The sequence below is a fragment of the Heterodontus francisci genome, chromosome 1 (genome assembly GCF_036365525.1).
Source record: "Heterodontus francisci isolate sHetFra1 chromosome 1, sHetFra1.hap1, whole genome shotgun sequence".
NCBI classification, from domain to species: domain Eukaryota; kingdom Metazoa; phylum Chordata; class Chondrichthyes; order Heterodontiformes; family Heterodontidae; genus Heterodontus; species Heterodontus francisci.
This window is the reverse complement of record NC_090371.1, coordinates 23364857-23376595: the sequence shown is the minus strand read 5'-3', so window position 1 is coordinate 23376595 and position 11739 is coordinate 23364857.

Sequence of the window (11739 nt, the reverse complement as noted above, 5' to 3'; positions counted from 1 at the left end):
AGAGCAGCAGTATACCATTCAGCTCCTTGAGCCTGCTCTGCCATTCAATGAGATTATGGCCTATCTGACTCCACTACTTAACTCCACTTTCCTGCCTGCCACCCATAGCCCTCACATCACTTGTAAATCAAAAATCTGTCCAACTCAGCCTTGAATATATTCAATGACCCAGCCTCTACTGCTCTCTGGGGAAGAGAATTCCAAAGATTAATGATCCTCTGAGAGAAGATTTTCCTCCTCATCTCCATCTTAAAAGGGAGACCTGTTATTTGGAACTTTTTTTATTCATTCATGGGATGTGGGTGTCGCTGGCCAGGCCAGCATTTATTGCCCATCCTTAATTGGCCTTGAGAAGGTGGTGGTGGTGAGCTACCTTCTTGAACTGCTGCAGTCCATTTGGGGTAGGTACACCCACAGTGCTGTTAGGAAGGGAGTTCCAGGATTTTGACCCAGCGACAGTGAAGGAACAGCGATATAGTTCCAAGTCAGGATGGTGTGTGACTTGGAGGGGAACTTGCAGGTGGTGGCGTTTGCATGCATTTGCTGCCCCCTAGTTTTTGATTCCCATGAGGGAAAAGGATCCTCTCAGCATCCACCCTCAGAATCTTATATGTTTCATTCTTCTAAACTCCAGTGAGTATCGGCCCAACTTGCTCAACCTTTCCTCATAAGACAACCTCGTCATCCCAGGAATCGGCCTAGTGAACCTTCTCTGAACTGCTTCCAATGCAAGTATATCCCTCCTTAAGTAAGGAGACCAAAACTGTATGCAGTACTCCAGATGTGGTCTCACCAATGCCGTGTTGAATTATAACAAGATTCCCCTACTTTTATACTCCATCCCCCTTGCAATAAAGGTCAAAAATTCCCAACTGGCCAGCCTTTGCCCCTCCGTTCACCATGACATTTTAACAGTTCTTGCTCTCGGCCCAACTAAAACCATTACTGTTTCCCACCATATTCTTTCCCCTGGTACTGCCATCATCACCACTCCCTAAAGTCCAAGGGACACAGCCTCAAATATTTAAAATGGACAACTGGTTTAACCATTTATCACCAGATCTGGCTGGACCACATAAAGCATTATTGTGTTCTGCTCTCCTTTATCAAAACAATTCATTATTCTAGGATGATCCTGAATTACAAAGATAATCCCCGGCTTCTCTTCTCTATTGCAAACAATCTTCTTAAAGCCCTCTCCCTGCCTCCTCCTTCATCTTCAATAACAAGCTTGAGGAGCTCATGAAATTCTTTGTCACTAGGATTGAGACCATCTATTCAGCTGCCCCTGCTGCTTTCCTCCCATTCCCTTGCCCACCAAATCAAACTTCTCCTCAGAATCCCCCCTCTGCCCTTGCCCTGAACTTGCATATTTCTCTAGTTTCTCTCCTATTTTCTCTCATGCCCTCTCCAAATCAACTTGTCTGTGAGACTCACCTGTTTCCCTCTCAACCCTACTCTCATTAAACTACTGACCACCCAACTTCCCTTCCTGGCCCTCATATTGACTGATATTGTCAATGGTTCCTTCTCCTTATATACTTTTCCCCCTCCCCTTCAAATCTGCCATCATTGTCACGTTGGTCAAGAAACCCATCCATTGTCCATTTGACCTAGCAAACTATTGCCCCATCTCCAAACTCCCTTTCCTCTCCAAATCCTTGAATGTATTGTCGACTCCCAAATGCATAGCCATCTTTTCTGCAAGTCCATTTTTGAACCCCTTAAATTAGGTTTCCATCCCCTGCCACAGCATGCCACAATCCCTCCTGATCCTTCTCAACCTGCCTACAGCATTTGACATGGTTGACCACACTAACCCCCTCCAATGCCTCTCCTCCGTTATTCAGCTGGGTGGAATTGTTCTCGTCTGTCAATCCAGTCATAGCCAGGGAATCTCCTGCAGTGGCTTCTCTTCCCACTTCCGTATTGTTACTTCTGGAGTCCCACAAGGATATATCTTTTGTCCCCTCTTATTTCTCATCTTCATGCTGCCCCTTGGCGACATCCTCCGAAAATACATCATCATCAGGTTCCACATGTAAACTGACAACTCCCAGCTCTACCTTGCCATCTTGCTGCTCATTTAGCATTCAGTCCTAGATGAGCACATATCTCCTCCAACTCAACATTGGTAGGACTGAACCCATTTTCTTTGGTCACAGTCAAAAACTCTGTCCCCCAGCCATTGTCTCCAACCCTCTTTCTGGTCACTGTCAAATGCTAGACCAGACCTTTCAGAACTTTGAAGTCCTGTGCGACCAGAGATGAGCTTCTGACTGCAATGAAAGTCCCTTACGGACCCAAATCCAATCAGGCAAGACCTAAGCAATTAAGGCAACAGGATACTTGACTAATAAGTCCAGAGAGTGTATTGAAAGTAAAATAATACCTAACAATTGGAAGTAGAAGTATACTTAACAAACTTAGGAATATATCTTTACAGCTCTCGTAGGTGCACCTCCTGGTCTAGTATTGGTCGCTGAATGACGCGGTCTTTTTTTTTTGGTCTTGATCCCTCGTCAGGTGGAGAACTTCTTTAACTGTTGGTCTGCAGTTTTACCTCAGCAGTCTTCTGTTGTTTCTGTGCAACAAAGCATTGTGGACCCTGGTTTTTATCCCTTTTTGGCCTTGTAGTTTGCCCGATGGTTGATCCAGACCCTGTGATGTCAGTTACTAATCTACTCGAATTGGGGCTTAATTGATAAAATACTTGCCAACAATTATGAAAAAAACCTATGAAGAGTTCTATTCATTATGGTTATTATCTCCTTATGCTAATACAGACAGTATGAAATTTGTATAGAAATTTAAGCTATTGGCTATTATTAAGGTTCATAATGCTTTTCTGCTGACATTGTATTACAGTGAATTCAACTAACATTGAACTTTCTCACAAGCTTAAAAACTTAGTTTTAAACTGAATAAACTTTAAATTAAAACCCACTCTTTCTAGCATGATTATTAATACATTACTTATAACTCAATCAAGGCTCATTACTTTTAAAATCATCTGTTTCATGAGGGTTACTACTTAATACAGTAATTTGATTAATACAGTAGTAATACAGGATACAAAATTGCTTCCTTGACCTTGTTGGTTATTAAAAAAAGAGAAAACAGTGTGAAAATGTTCAACATTAAGATAAAATCTAACTTCCCAAGTCTACTTACAATATCTGCGCCATCACCAAGACCACCTACTGCTACCTCTGTAACATCTCCAACTCTGCTGAGAGTATATGCTCCTGTAATGCGCATCCATACCTTTGTTTCTTCTAGACTTCACTATTCCAATGCTCTCCTGGCTGGCCTCAACTCTTCCACCTTCCATAATCATGAACTTGTGCAAAACCTTGCTGCCTGTATCCCAACTCACACCAAGTCCAGTTCACACATCACCCCTGTGCTCACTGACATAAATTGGCTCCTGTCCAGCAACACCTCGATTTTTAAAATTATAATCCTTCAAATCCCTCTAAGGCTTCGCCCCCACCCTATCTGTAACCTCCTCTGGCCCTACAACCCTCCGAGGTATCTGAACTCTCCATTTCTAGTCTCTTACTCCTCACCAATGTCAAGGCCCAAGGCTTTGGCATACTCTCCGTAAATCTTGTTGCCTCTCTTCCTGTGTCTTGTCCTTAAATATGGTCCTTAAAAGAAACTACCTCTTTGACCAAGAGATTGGTTCCATATCTTAATCTCTCCATTTGTGGCTTGATACCACGTTTTGTTTGGTAACACTCATGTGAAACATATTGGAACATTTTGTTAAGTTAAAGGCACTAATTAAAGCAAGATGTTACAATTGTTAGTGTCACCTTTTACTTCCAATGTCCATGGGTCCCTGAATATTCTGCTACTTCACTGGTGGTAATGATGGTGGATACACGGAACTACATATGCAGAAGGTGCCACAAAATGCAAAAACGCAAGCGCCGAATCTTGGAACTCGATGAGCAGCTGGTGTCACTGAGGGGCATTCACGAGGATGAGATAGCACGTTTCAGAAGGTGGTCACCTCGCAGCTTAAGAGAGTGCAGGCAGAGAGGGACAGACTGGCTACAAGACAGAGAAGAAGGACAAGGCAGGTAGTGCAGGAGTCCCTGGAGGGCATCCCACTTTCTAACTGGTATTCAGTTCTGAGTACCAATGGGAGAGAGGATTTCTTTGGAGAGTACAGTGAGAGTCATGACCAGAGCACCATGGGTGGCTCAGATGTGGAGGGAGGGAGGAAAAAAGACAGGAGAGCAATAGTCCGTTAACACCCTATCTGTACTAATGTTTTGTCTTTCAACACACCATTAACATATTGTTTGCCTTTGCTCCATGACCTTCTGTTCAGCTATTCTGTGACCTTGTCCTATCTACACCTTCTCCTTAGTTATCTCTTGCCTCACTTATGCTTTACTTGCTTATAACCTTTCACATTTCTAATATTTGCCAGTTCTGAAGAAGGGACACTGACCTGAAATGTTAACTCTGCTTCTCTCTCCACAGATGCTGCCAGACCTGCTGAGCATTTCCAGCATTTCTTGTTTTTATTTCAGATTTCCAGCATCCACAGTATTTTGCTTTTATTATTGCAGTTCTGCTGTACCCTGTCTGCACTCAGATAACTCAAGGAATAGTTAGATTCTAGATAAAGCATCTGCAATTGCATCATTTTAGTCTGCAAAGGTAACCTCCATTGGAATAGTCTGGAATTCTGGATTTAAAATATTTCCACAAAGGCCTGGGGGGTTATAAGCAGTATATAAAAGTGTCTCTCTGTAGTTGTAGTGGGCATAGACTTCACAATGCTTAAGAGGGTTTTTTAAATTCATTCATGGGATGTGGCTGTCGCTGGCTAGGCCAGCATTTATTACCCATCCCTAATTACCCTTGAGAAGGTAGTGATGAGCTGCCTTCTTGAACCACTGCAGTCCATGTGAGGTAGGTACAGCCACAGTGCTGTTAGGATTGCTGTTGAATATATTTTTTGGTGTCGCTTTAGCTTCTTGAAAAAGTAGCCCATAGGCCTTTCTGTGCTGAATTCATCGTCTTGTATCAGGACTGCACCAACCCCCAGGTCACTAGAATCAATTACTACCTTGATGGCCTGAGTGAAATTTGGAGCAGCCAACACTGGTTCACTAATCAAAAAGGCTTTCAGCCTCTCAAAAAATGCTTGGTACTCTCCTGACCACACTACCTTGGTTTTCTTTTTCTGTCGCAAATCTGTAAGTGGAGCAGCTATTTGCACTAAAATTTGGTACAAACTTTCACTAGAAACCACACATTTGCAAAAACCTCATGATATCTCACTTAGTCTTAGGGATAGGGAACTCCACCAATACTTGTACTTTTGTTGTTCTCGACAACACTTGTCCTTGCCCTACTATGTGCCCAAGGTAGATTACTCTGGCTTTTGCAAATTCACTTTCGGCAAAGTTTATTCTAAATCAGCTGATTGTAATTTTCTAAACAGAGCTTCTAATTGTTCCAATTGGTCTTTCCAAATGTCACTATATAGCAGCACATCATCAAGGTAACCACATAGTTAGGAACACTAGCTACCATTTGGTTCATTAGTCTCTGAAAGTGGCTGGGGCAATTTATTTAGCCCAAATGGCATCACTCAGCATTGGAAAAGACCATCTGGTGTGACAAAGGCCAATATTTCATTAGTTCAGGGTGTTAAAGGAACCTGCCAGTATTCCTTTAACAAATCTATTTTTGTAAGAAATGTGGCAATGCCCATTCTCTCAATATAGTCATCCAAGCAAGGAATTGGGTAGGAGCCTGCCTTTGTTCCTGCATTAACCTTTCTCTGGTCTATGCAGAATCTAGTTGAACTATCAGGTTTAGGCAGTAACATCACTGGGGAACTCCAGCTGCTTTGACTGGGTTCAATTAAGTGGATTTCTGCTTTTACCTGGGCCAGTTCCCCTGGACTTAAGCGATAAGGATGCTGTTTAATAGGAAAGGATTCCCCTACATCCACATCACGTGTGACTAAGGTTGTACATCATAGCTTGTCCCGAAAGACTTTTTTAAATGCTGTGAGTAGCCTTGTTAAGTCTTCTCGTTGTTCTGTATCGAAATATGAAAGCATAGTGTCTAATCTCCCTAACAATTCAGTATTAACTAACCGGATAGTAGGTTCAATTTGAGAATTGTCTAGGCCTCCTTCTGCTTCATCCTCACGATCCCTTTCATCCTTCTCTGTCCCCACTACCTGACATACCTGTGCTTGCTTACCTTCCTCCTGCCAATAATATTGTTTCAACATATTGATATGGCACAGCTGATTCTTGTTCCGGCAATTTGGAGTGTCAATCAAATAATTTAGTTTACCATTTCTCTCAACCACTTTACATGGACCACTGAACCGTGCTTTCAATGGCTCACCCTGTAAAGACAGTAATACTAAAGCTGCATCCCAAAGCAAGGGAATATGCAATCAACAGGAGGATATTGAGAGGGGTAGAGGAAGTGAGAGACCTTGGAGTGCATGTCCGCAGGTCCCTAAGGGTGGCAAGGCAGGTCAATAAAGTGGTGAAGAAGGCATATGGAATACTTTCCTTTATCGGTCAAGGTTTAGAATACAAAAGCAGGGATATAATGCTGGAACTTATTATTATATATGAAATGCTGGAACTGTATAAAACACTGGTTAGATCACAGCTGGCGAATTGTTTACAGTTCTAGTCATTACATTACAGGAAGAACATAATCGCTCTGAAGAGAGTACAGAGAAGATTTACAAGAATGTTGCCAGGGCTTGAAAATTGCAGCTATGAGGAAAGTTTGGATAGGCCAGGGTTGTTTTCCTCAGAAATGTGGACAAATGTGAGGTTATCCACTTTGGTAGCAAAAACAGGAAGGCAGGCTATTATCTGAATGGCTATAGACCGAGAGAGGGGAATATGCAGCGAGACCTGGGTGTTCTCGTACACCAGTCCCTGAAGGTAAGCATGCAGGTGCAACAGGCAGTAAAAAAGACAAATGGTATGTTGGCCTTCATAACGAGAAGATTCGAGTTCAGGAGCAGGGATGTCTTGCTGCAATTATTCAGAGCTTTGGTGAGGCCACACCTGGAATATTGTGTGCAGTTTTGGTCTCCTTATCTGAGGAAGGATGTTCTTGCTATAGAGGGAGTGCAGTGAAGGTTTACCAGACTGATTCCTGGGATGGTGGGACTGACATATGAGGAGAGATTGAGTCAGTTAGGATTATATTCGTTGAGTTCAGAATAGTGAGGGGGATCTCATAGAAACCTATAAAATTCTAACAGGACTTGACAGAGTAGATGCAGGAAGGATATTCCCGATGGTGGGGGAGTCCAGAACCAGGGGTCATAGTCTAAGGATACGGAGTAAACTTTTCAGGACTGAGATGCGGAGAAATTTCTTCACCCAGAGAGTGGTGAACCTGTGGAATTCGCTACCACAGAAAGCAGTTGAGGCCAAGACAGTGGGGCGGCACTGTGGTGCAGTGGTTAGCACTGCAGCCTCACAGCTCCAGGGACCCGGGTTCAATTCTGGGTACTGCCTGTGTGGAGTTTGCAAGTTGTTGCCCGTGCCACGTGATAGCGAAGCGAGGAATAGGGAGAGAGAGGAGTTGAACACATGGCTGCAGGGATGGTGCAGGAGGGAGGGTTTTGGTTTCCTGGATAATTGGGGCTCTTTCTGGGGTAGGTGGGACCTCTACAAACAGGATGGTCTTCACCTGAACCAGAGGGGTACCAATATCCTGGGGGGGAGGTTTGCTAGTGCTCTTCGGGGGGGTTTAAACTAATTCAGCAGGGGAATGGGAACCTAAATTGTAGTGCCAGTGTACAGGATGTTGAGAGTAGTGAGGTCAGGGATATGGTTACAAGGACGCAAGAGGGCACTGGCAAGCAAGAACTTGGTTTAAAGTGTGTCTATTTCAACGCCAGGAGCATCCGGAATAAGGTGGGTGAGCTTGCAGCATGGGTTGGTACCTGGGATCTCGATGTAGTGGCCATTTCGGAGACATGGGTAGAGCAGGGGCAGGAATGGATGTTGCAGATTCCGGGATTTAGATGTTTCAGTAAGAACAGAGAAGATGGTAAAAGAGGGGGGGGGGGGGTGTGGCATTGTTAATCAAGGAGAGTATTACAGCGACAGAAAGGACGTTTGAGGACTCGGCTACTGAGGTAGTATGGGCTGAGGTTAGAAACAGGAGAGGTGAGGTTACCCTGTTGGGAGTCTTTTATAGACCTCCGAATAGTTCCAGAGATATAGAGGAAAGGATAGCGAAGATGATTCTCGACAGGGGTGAGAGTAACAGGGTAGTTGTTATGGGGGACTTTAACTTTCCAAATATTGACTGGAAATACTATAGTTCGAGTACTTTAGATGGGTCAGTTTTTGTCCAGTGTGTGCAGGAGGGTTTTCTGACACAGTATGTGGACAGGCCAACCAGGGGCGATGCCACATTGGATTTGGTACTGGGAAATGAACCCGGCCAGGTGTTAGATTTAGATGTAGGTGAGCACTTTGGTGATAGTGATCACAATTCGGTTAGGTTTACCTTAGCGATGGGCAGGGACAGGTATATACCGCAGGGCAAGAATTATAACTGGGGGAAAGGAAATTATGATGCGATTAGGCAAGATTTAGGATGCTTAGGATGGGGAAGGAAACTGCAGGGAATGGGAACAATCGAAATGTGGAGCTTAATCAAGGAGCAGCTACTGCGTGTCCTTGATAAGTATGTACCTGTGAGGCAGGGAGGAAGTTGTCGTGCGAGGGAGCCGTGGTTTACTAAAGAAGTTGAAGCGCTTGTCAAGAGGAAGAAGAAGGCTTATGTTAGGATGAGACGTGAAGGCTCAGTTAGGGCGCTTGAGAGCTACAAGCTAGCCAGGAAGGATCTAAAGGGAGAGCTAAGAAGAGCAAGGAGAGGACACGAGAAGTCATTGGTGGATAGGATCAGGGAAAACCCTAAGGCTTTCTATAGGTATATCAGGAATAAAAGAATGACTAGAGTTAGATTAGGGCCAATCAAGGATAGTAGTGGGAAGTTGTGTGTGGAATCAGAGGAGATAGGGGAAGTGTTAAATGAATATTTTGCGTCAGTATTTACTGTAGAGAAAGAAAATGTTGTTGAGAATACTGAGATTCAGGCTACTAGGCTAGATGGGATTGAGGTTCACAAGGAGGAGGTGTTAGCAATTTTGGAAACGGTGAAAATAGATAAGTCTCCTGGGCCAGATGGGATTTATCCTAGGATTCTCTGGGAAGCTAGGGAGGAGATTGCAGAGCCTTTGTCCTTGATCTTTATGTCGTCATTGTCGACAGGAATAGTGCCGGAAGACTGGAGGATTGCAAATGTTGTCCCCTTGTTCAAGAAGGGGAGTAGAGACAGCCCTGGTAATTATAGACCTGTGAGCCTTACTTCGGTTGTGGGTAAAATGTTGGAAAAGGTTATAAGAGACAGGATTTATAATCATCTTGAAAAGAATAAGTACATTAGAGATAGTCAGCACGGTTTTGTGACGGGTAGGTCGTGCCTCACAAACCTTATTGAGTTTTTCGAGAAGGTGACCAAACAGGTGGATGAGGGTAAAGCAGTGGATGTGGTGTATATGGATTTCAGTAAGGCGTTTGATAAGGTTCCCCACGGTAGGCTATTGCAGAAAATACGCAAGTATGGGGTTGAAGGTGATTCAGAGCTTTGTATCAGAAATTGGCTAGCTGAAAGAAGACAGAGGGTGGTGGTTGATGGCAAATGTTCATCCTGGAGTTTAGTTACTAGTGGTGTACCGCAAGGATCTGTTTTGGGGCCACTGCTGTTTGTCATTTTTATAAATGACCTGGAAGAGGGAGTAGAAGGGTGGGTTAGTAAATTTGCAGATGACACTAAGGTCGGTGGAGTTGTGGATAGTGCCGAAGGATGTTGTCGGGTACAGAGAGACATAGATAGGCTGCAGAGCTGGGCTGAGAGATGGCAAATGGATTTTAATGCGGAAAAGTGTGAGGTGATTCACTTTGGAAGGAGTAACAGGAATGCAGAGTACTGGGCTAATGGGAGGATTCTTGGTACTGTAGATGAACAGAGAGATCTTGGTGTCCAGGTGCATAAATCCCTGAAGGTTGCTAACCAGGTTAATAGGGCTGTTAAGAAGGCATATGGTGTGTTAGCTTTTATTAGTAGGGGGGTTGAGTTTCGGAGCCACGAGGTCATGCTGCAGCTGTACAAAACTCTGGTGAGACCGCACCTGGAGTATTGCGTGCAGTTCTGGTCACCGCATTATAGGAAGGATGTGGAAGCTATGGAAAGGGTGCAGAGAAGATTTACTAAGATGTTGCCTGGTATGGAGGGAAGGTCTTACGAGGAAAGGCTGAGGGACTTGAGGTTGTTTTCGTTGGAGAGAAGGAGGAGGAGAAGTGACTTAATAGAGACATATAAGATAATCAGAGGGTTAGATAGGGTGGATAGTGAGCGTCCTTTTCCTCGGATGGTGATGGCAAACACGAGGGGACATAGCTTCAAGTTGAGGGGTGATAGATATCGGACAGATGTGAGAGGTAGTTTCTTTACTCAGAGAGTAGTAAGGGCGTGGAACGCCCTGCCTGCAGCAGTAGTAGATTCGCCAACTTTAAGGGCATTTAAGTGGACATTGGATAGACACATGGATGAAAATGGAATAGTGTAGGTCAGATGGTTTCACAGGTCGGCGCAACATCGAGGGCCGAAGGGCCTGTACTGCGCTGTAATGTTCTAATTCTAATTCTAATTCTTGTCCCTGTGACTGCGTGGGTTTTCACCGGGTGTTCCGGTTTCCTCCCACTGCCAAAGACTTGCAGGTGATAGGTAAATTGGCCATTATAAATCACCCCTAGTGTAGGTAGGTGGTAGGGAATAGGAGATTACTGTAGGGTTAGTATAAATAGGTGGTTCTTGGTCGGCACAGACTCAGTGGGAGAAAGGGCCTGTTTCAGTGCTGTATCTCTAAATAAATAAATAAAAACAAATTGTATGTTTTCAAGAAGGGGTTAGATATTGCTCTTGGGTCTAAAGGGATCAAAGGGTATGGGGCAAAAACAGGAACAGGCTACTGAGTTGGATGATCAGCCATGATCATAATGAATGATGGAGCAGGCTGGAAGGGCCAAATGTCCTGCTCCTATTTTCTATGTTTCTATGTTTAGATCAGAGGAGGCTGAGGGTAACTTAATTAAGGTGTACAAAATTATGAGGGGCCTAGATAGAGTAAACAGGAAGGACCTTGTTTCCCGAGCTGAGAAGTCAATTAATAGGGGGCACAGATTTAAGGTGATTGGTGGAAGGATTAGAGGGGAAATTAGGGTGTTGGGTGTCTGGAATTCACTGCCCAGATCAGTGGTGGAGGCGAAAACCTTCAACTCATTTAAAAGGTACCTGGTCCTGCACATGAAGTACTGTAACCCACAAGGCTACGGACCAGGTGTTGAAAGATAGGATTAGAATGGGCAACTAGTTTTTTTTAGCCGGTGCAGACACAATGGGCTGAATGGCCTCTTTTTGTGCCCTAACCTTTCTATGGTTCTGTGGATCTGTGGAAGAGCTGGACAGATCCTGAGATAAACACAAAAGATCATCAACCAAAAATGTTCACTCTGTTTCACTTTGCAACACATGCTGCCTGACCTGCTGACTGTTTCCAGTAATTTTTATATTCATGTCAGAGCCTGGGACACTGCCTCCATCATTCAGTTGAACAGAGTCAATGGTATCCTCTTCAAAGGT